General features: G+C 53.4%; 1 protein-coding gene across 1 annotated transcript in view; it reads left to right on the top strand.

Annotated features, from left to right (window-relative positions):
- TEKT5 (tektin 5) overlaps positions 1-8,233 on the top strand; it is a 41,870-nt gene that overhangs the window by 28,470 nt on the left and 5,167 nt on the right. The gene's annotated exons all lie outside the window — the stretch shown is intronic.

The raw sequence follows: 8,233 nt of genomic DNA, 5'->3' as shown, positions 1-8,233 counted from the left end.
GTAACCACTACCTAGCGTAGTGGCTCTCAATCAGGGCAGTTTTGCCCCTCAGGGGACAGTTAGCAATGTGGTTGTCATGACGTGGGGAGGTGGAATGTCCTACAGTGCACAGGACACACACCACCACACAGAAATTTCTGGTCCCAAATGTCAGTAGATGCCAAGGTTGGGAAACCCTGTCCCAGATCAAAGTCTAGGACATTTCCAGTGCTGGGAGCCTTCCTCATCTTACCCTTCCTTTACCTTTTTGTTCTATTTGAGCCCTCAGTGGATTGGACGTTGCCGCCCACATTGGGTGTTCCCACTCAGTCCCTCACTTCAAATGCTAACCTCTTCCAGAAACACCCTCCCAGACACATGGAGAAATAATGTTTTATGAGCTATCTGGGCATCCCTTAGCCCAAACAAGTTGACACATAAAATTAACCATCACACATACTATCTCATTTAGTCTTCACAACAACACTGTGGGCAAGTTATTATTATTATGTGAGATTTACAGACAAAAGAACCAGTGCCTTGCAGGGTCTGGCAGCTAGAAGGGGCTCAATAGTTGTTGGATACAGATCGCACGAGGTACAGAGAGGTTGTGATCCACGCAAGGTCACACAGCAGGTAAGAGCAGGGGCTGGAATTTGAACCAATGGCTATGTGACTGTGGAGAGGCTCAGGGAGATGAAGTGACCCGTCCCCGGATACGTCATCGGAATGTGGGAGGCCTAGGATTTTCCCTCGCCAGTCTCGACTGGCAGGCAGCCTGCCGTGTGCAGAACACAGAGCTGGGGGCTGGGAAAGGGAGTGAGGTGAGGCCCCCTCTCTCACCACCCACTTCTTAACAGAGTTCCTGCTCCAGGGCAGGGCTGGGCAGCAGAGAGGCAGGGCTGGATGCCAGAGCCAGGGTGCCAAGACTCCTCCCATGGGGTGACCCCCTGAGCCAATCCCCAGCGGCCCCACCCAGCTGCTAGGATGAGCCAGGCTGTGCCCCACAAGCCTCTTTCTCCTATTTCTCAGGCTTTGTGCTAACAGAAAGGTTAACATGCTGAGGAGGAGGCCCATGGTGGGGGCTCTAGGACCCAGGGAAGCCCCTCAGAGCTTGGGGACCCAGCAGAGAGATGCCAGCTCTGCATGCATGTGTGTGCATCTCTGTCCCTGTCTACATGAGAGATCATTATACCGGGCTGGGAGGTGGGGGACAGTCCATGACTGTTTGTGGCACATTCCAGGATGTGTTTATGGGAGAAATGCATGCACCGTGGGAAGAGCTGGGCACTCTACCCTTGCTCTGAGTGTGACCATAAAGGTGTCTGCGTCTTGCCAACTCTGTACGCCGAGCGGTGAGGGGTTTTACACGCCCACTCATGTTTGCAAGAGCTCCGTCTCTCAGGCCCTGTGCTAATCACGCCGCTGGGTTGCCTCACCAAGCCTCCCCTTCACCCGTGGACTGGGAACGATTATGATCCCTGCTCTACTGGAAAGGCTCAGAGAGTGGAGGACACTTGCCCAAGGTCGCCCAGCTTGGAAATGCTGGAACTGGGATTTGGATAGACCCAGGCATCTGGTGCCAATGTCTGTACTCTTGTCTTAAACACCCCATGGTGTGTATGCATCAGGGAGCGAGTGTTCGGTGAGCACCTACTAGTACATCAATATATGCAAAGCCTTAGAAAAGTGCCTGGCACACAGTAAGCACTATTTTAAGTGGTATATGTTGTTATTATTACTATTATTTACTCTGATCCAGGCATTGATTTGGTGTAGGCATTGGGGATTTAGAAGTGAGCAACAGACCAAAGCCTGGCCTGGAGGGAAAGTTTAGTTCCTGGCTGGGGGAGATGAACAACAAAATTAATGAGTCAAACACAGCATGTCAGGTGCGAGGGCTGTAGGGGAAGGAGCAGGGACGCAGGCCGTTGGCAGTGCTCACTGGTTTGGGAACTGCAATCAAAGTGGATGGGCAGGGAAGGCCTCCTTGGCATTTGTGCCACAGCCTGAGGGAGGCGAGGGAATGAGCCATGCGGCTATCTGGGGAGACGCATCCCAGGCTGAGGGGACAGCCTGTGCAAAGGCCCTGTGGTCGGAGTGTACTAGGATTGATGAGTGTGTGTGGCATACACCAGCTCTGGAAGTAGAGAGGGGGTGGATGGGGTAAGTGACTGCAAAGGGAGGTGGAGGTGTTTGAGCTGCTCACTTGTGTGTGTGTTTGTGTGTGTGTGCACATGCACGTAGCAGGCATCTTGGGCCTGAGGGCTCCTGAGGTCAGGAGTATGTGCAAACTCGCCCAGCCCCTCACCTCTGAAGGTCTCCTATGCCCTGAGCTCCCTCCCTGCCTGGGTGGGGGTCTGGAGTCCCTGCGCCATGGTGGGAGGAGGACACAGCTCTGGGCCAGGCGGCTGGAGTTCCAGGTCTTCAAAGTTTATTGATCAGCATGGGAGTTTGGACCTGTTCTGTTTCCAAACTGGGCTGGTTCACCCCTCCTTAGGCAAGCTGGCTGTCCCTTGCTCCCAGGAGGTCACCATATTGATGCCAAACTTAGCGCAGACACCTGATTGATACAGCGCACAGCAGCCCAGAACTCCTGGGCTCAAGCGATCCTCCTGCCTCAGCCTCCCGAGTAGCTGGGACTACAGGTGTGAGCCACCAGACCCTGCTAATTTTTGTATTTTTAGTAGAGACGGGGTCTCACTCTTGCTCAGGCTGGTCTCAAACTCCTGGCTTCAAACAATCCTCCCAAGTCAGCCTCCCAAAGTGTTGGGATTACAGGCGTGAGCCCTGGCCTCACTTTTAAATCACCCATGCAGCTTCCGAAAGATCCACATGCCCAGGCTGCACCCCCAGAACTGGCACCTCCAGAGGGTGGGACTCAGGCCTCAGGATTTTTTAAAACCCTCCAGGCGATTCCAGTGTACCGCCAAGTTTCAGAATCAATGACCTTTACTATTAGATAGTATTTTTTCTTTAATTAAATTTCTCCCTTTACAAAATGCTAAAAACATTATTTTAAAAGGAAACCGTAAATCTTTTAGGGCTGTGGGAATTCTTGGCGTGTGCTGTTTGCAAAAAGCCCCTCCACTTCGGCTCTTATCCTCACACCTCGTTCTCTCTCTCTTTCTCCCGTGACAACCATTTTAATTGTTGCCTATCGATATTTTGAGTTAAATGTGTTCTTACAAAACGTACGTGGCTGTTTCGTGTGCATGAACTTTTAATTTTCTCAAAATCGATGGTGCAATTGAGCTCGTTTTGTTTCCTGCTTTCCTCACCCGGCGCCGTTTGCAAGACCCAGCTCGCGGCTGTGTGTGGCTGGTCCTCTGCATCTGACACAGGCCTGGTCACTTCCACCTTTCACTCGTCCATCTCCCTTGTCATGGGCACCCAGGTGGCCGCCAGGTGCGTGCCCACCCTAAGTGATACTGCATCGAATGCCCCGGAAGTGCATGTTGCCTGGTGGTCCTGGGTGACGTTTTCCTGCAATACACACCCAGCAGTGGACTCGCTGTGAGTGCGGCTCCTGGATTCGATCTCGCGGCGTCGGATCGCTCACCGGAAAAGTGCATCGCTGTTCTCTTCCTCCAGCTCGCGACGAAGGTCCCCTTTACTGCTCCTCGGCACGAAAGTCCATGCCGCTCTGTCCCCAGCCCCTGTCTCGGCCAGCCCACTCAGGGGTCATGCCTCCCGGCCTTTGGCGGTGGCCCTGCTCAAACTTCTGGAAGCCGAGTCATCGCACCCCGGGATTTCTGGAGGTGCACAGGAAGTCAGGTTCCGGGTGGACGGCAGGGGCTGTGCCCCCAGTTGGAGTGTGTGTGGCTGGTTTTTTCTCCCTCCTAATGAAGATGACCTCGGCCGTGAGTGAACGGAGGCTGGGCAAGAGGTCTCGGGGAACGTTTTTTTCGGCAGAGTTCACACCTGCCTAGGCAGATTTGCCTTGAGTGTGAGTCATTAGTCAGTTGTAGGGTGGCCAATTCTGGAAAACCCCTACCGTCCTGGAAAGCCCCCCTCAAGCGATGCAGCAGAGTGGGGGGAGAGGAAGAGGAGTGGAGAAACAGGCACCCCTGGGTTCCAGCCTTGGGCCCGAGAAGGTGGATGGGGGGACAGGCTCCACCGTGGCCTCTGCCCCTCAGCTCCCTCCTTCCAGGGCCACCTCGATTCTCTGTCACCTGCGTTGTGGACGCACCTGGGACACACAGCGTGACACAGGGTTTCCCAAACGCAGTCACTCCTGGGCTACCTTCCCGCTTTCTTCCTATCCACGTGCCACCTGGATAGCTATTTACTTTGTATTTCTGTTTAAATCAAATCACTTTAAAACGTTAACAAATACATTTGTTTAAAAGAGACACTATGTGTCACTTTGATGAGAGGAAAACCAGCCTCACTCGCCGTAAGCAGAGGCGGCTGGGAGATAAACATGAAAGCAGAGCTGACCACTCAGAGCCGCCCCTTGTCAAGAGAGGAGCAAATGACACGCAGGCCCCACGCGGGGCCTGGCTCCTGGGAACAGTCGGCAGGGTTGAAAAAGGATTGACGAGGAGGTGACAGTCTCTGTGTACTCAGCTAACCTCAGGGCATGTTGCTAGGACCTTTGGGACAGGATAGGTTTGGTCCTAAAACCAGATGATCCGCGTGAGCAGCTTGGTGCAGTGCCCGCCTGGAGCAAGCGCTTGATAAATGGTTGCGGTGTGGCTGTGTCCTTGTCCCTCTGCTTGCCTGGGAATTCCAGGAGAACCGAAGCGGTGCCTCTTTTGTGACACTGCCTCCCCGCCACATGCTGCACACCAAAGGCATCCAGTCAATGTTGGTGACAGGAGGTGGAAGGGACTGGAGTTTCTGTGATGCTAAAAGAAAGCATTTGTCTCACTCGTAGCGAGCACTCATAGGTGCTGAACAAATGTTTGTTGCGTAAAGGAGCAAACGAAAGAGTGAAAAGCCCACCAGCGTGTAAACTCCGAGAGAACAGGGTTTTCCATCTGTTCTCGCACTGCTGGGGCTTCTGCCGGGAACAGTGCTTGGCGCTAAGTAGGTGCTCAATGAACGTTTGTCAGGTGGATGCCTGAATCAGTGTCTCTGTAAATGAATGAGTGAATGAATGAAGAAATGATTGAGCACATGAGTGAGTGTCAGTCTTTCTCCAGACCCAGGAGACAAGACTTTCGTAGTGTTTCAGGCCCCCAGTGCAGGCTGGCCGAGCCCTGAGCAGGGAGACCAAGTGAACCAGAGGGAGGCTCAGGTCACTGGTCTCCGGCATCTCTGGGTTGCCCTAGCAACACCCTGGTTGCTAGGGTAGAGGAGCATCCTGGGAGCTGCCGTGGATGGGCTCAGGGTGGGCAGGGCTGGCGGGTACCACTGGTAGCTTCTTGCCACCAGCCAAACCCTCAGTAATGTTCCCCCCAATCCCAGCAATAGGCCCCCCAAGTAGGGACACCTGGATGGTAGGGGCTGCTTTCCACGAGGGGACGAACACTGGGCCACATGGCACCAAGAAGCGTTTTCCACATAGGGCTTTATTTCCTTCTAGACCAGGCTGAGGTGGTGCTTTCTGGGCTTTGTACTTCCCACCCACCGGCCCCACGAAGGGCGGGTTTCTGAGGAAAATGGTGTCCCCTGCTTGAGTGTTTACATGCCATTCACATGCCAGGCATAGAACATTCTCACGGGATCATGCATAACCAGCACGTGGTCTGAGTTGCTCTGGGTCTGGGTGGCCTGTGAGGGGCCAGCCTTGCTCCAGGTGGGCTACAAAGGAGGCTGGGCAGCCTCCCTGCGTATCTTGACTCCACCAGTAGGAAACCGAGTCTTGACATACGAGTTTTGACATATGTATACACCCATGAAACTACTGCCACAACCAACATAATGAAACCCCAAAAGGTTTCCTTATACTTCCTTATAACCCTCCCTCCTGCCCCTCCTCCGCCGGGCAACCACTGATCGCAGAAAACTCCTTCTGTCACCGTAGTTTGCCTTTCTAGAATTGGGATCGTGCTGTATGTATTTTTGGAGGGTTGGGTCTGGCCCATCCTGTACCTCCAATGTGCCTCAGCCTGTAATTAGGCAAAGCCTTCGAGACCTCCAGCGCAAGCCCAGCTGCAAAGGACAGTCACGCAGGCCAACGGGCTCTGGAGGAGCCAGCGTGGGCCACTCCTGGGAATCCCTTTTCCTAGACGAAGCTAAGGGGCTGGCAGGGGGTGACGGGACTGACAATGACAACAGCTACTGTTGTTCTCCCAGACCGATCATGGGTGTGAACTATTTCTGAAAAAGTCCCGTACAAAGGGACAGGCACAGGCTTTGGGGGTGGGCTGGCGGAGGATCAGGCGGGGACCCGGGCGCAGCTGCTGGGAGGCAGAGGGGGGTAAAAGAAGGGGGCACATAGGCTAGGACCCTCCCCAGGAGTGGCACACACGTGGGGGACACAACATACCCCGCTGTAAACCGGTTTGTGCGAGGGGTCTTCATGGAGACATGGACCTTAGCTCATGCCAGAGAGGTGACTTACCTCAAGTGGGAGGATTAGGTGAGGCTTCTTGGGAACACTGATGTTTGAAAGTGTTGGTCTTTGAAAACTAGAGTGGGATCATTCCAATAGCTAATCTCTAACGAGCACTCAGTATGTGCCAGGCGCTCTTGGAGGGCTACGCGTGCATTATTCCATCTTGTAACGCCCCACTGGGCGGGCACTTTACAAGCAAGGGCGTGGATGTGTGGCTCGCCCGAGGTCTCGCAGGTGATAAGCGGCAATGCCAAGACTTGGCCCCCGGTGGTCTAATTCCCGACTCAGCACTGCCGCTCCCATCTGCCTCTGGCGAGGGGGTGTGTGAACGGGACTATGCCCCCGTCTGAGTGTGATTCGAAGGTCCCTTCAGGACCTCTGTTGAAGACGATTGTCACTTCCCACTAGGCTGAAATGGAAAAGGCAGACAGTGTTGAGCAAATGTGGAATAAATGATTCCACGTCACATGCAGGTAGCACTTTTTGCTTTGACAGTGTGGTCTGTCCGTCTGTCTGTCTGTCACTCTCTCTTTAGACTTCCACGGTTTTGATGATGGAACTTTCCAAGTAGAGTTTCGCTAGCAGTCTCTTTGAACTATACTCCTCGTTCGTGACGTTAACAGGGGAGCGACGGTAAAGACGTCGTCCTGGCGGGCAGGCACCCGGAGCGAACGCCTTTCACAGAAGAGCAGGTTTATCTCAGCAGTGGCCCCGATGAGAAGTGACCGGTGGAGCTGGTGCGTGGGCTTTCTGAGCCGTATCGGCTCTCTGGGCAAATGACACTGCTCTCTTCCTGGTCATCGATCACACCAGCACATGCTCTTGGACGTTGGGGCACGTGGTGGGGTAGGAATTCAGGCTCGACAGAGCACACGCAGCCTCACCGCTGGGCCCTGCAAGTCTGGGAGGGGGTGTCAGCACAGCCTGTCCCCAGAGGGTCTTCTCACAGGCGAGGGACACCTTGACAACCAGAACTGCTCACAGACCGAGGGCTACTAGGTGACAGTAGCCCTGGGTGTTCCTGTCACTGTAAGGTGACATGCATTCGGTACCCCATTGTCTCCATTCAGCGTGTGTTTATGGTCAGCTCAGTGCAAGATCAGATTCCTTCTGGTAATGAACTAGGCTGGCAGGCTCATTCTGTATTCGTTCTCTCATTGTTTTTTTTTTTTTTTTCCAGACAAGGTCTTGCTCTGTCGCCCGGGGCTAGAATGCAGTGGCATCATCATAGCTCACAGCAACCTTAGACCTCCTCTGCTAAGCCTCCCACCCCAGCTTCCCAAAGTGCTAGGATTATAGGCGTGAGCCTCTGCACCTGGCCCATCATTCTTTTATTTTTTATTATGAAAAATGTCAAACACATAGAAGTAGAGAGAATCATGTAAAAGACTCTCACGTGCCCAACACAAATGCCAGCATCTTGCCAATCTTGCCTTGTGATTGACCTTTTCCTGATTTTCATTTTATTTTCTGTTGAGGTACAACAGCCTTACAGTAAAGTGCACAGCTTGGCATATTTTGATGATGAATTTCTGTCTGTGTTTAAAAACCTATGAAACCGTCAGATCAAGATCTAGACCCCTGCTCCTTCCTGGGATCTGCACTTTCATAAAGTGTAGGGCACGTGGCAATATTATAGTGGGAAAATGTTTCTAAAGATAAATAGAGGCCGGGCGTGGTGGCTCACGCCTGTAATCCTAGCACTCTGGGAGGCCGAGGCGGGAGGATTCCTTGAAGTCAGGAGTT

The sequence above is a fragment of the Propithecus coquereli genome, unplaced genomic scaffold (genome assembly GCF_000956105.1).
Source record: "Propithecus coquereli isolate 6110/MARCELLA unplaced genomic scaffold, Pcoq_1.0 Scaffold27, whole genome shotgun sequence".
Classification (NCBI taxonomy): Eukaryota; Metazoa; Chordata; class Mammalia; order Primates; family Indriidae; genus Propithecus; species Propithecus coquereli.
Note: the sequence above shows the minus strand (reverse complement) of the source record. Positions and strands in the feature narration are given on the sequence as shown.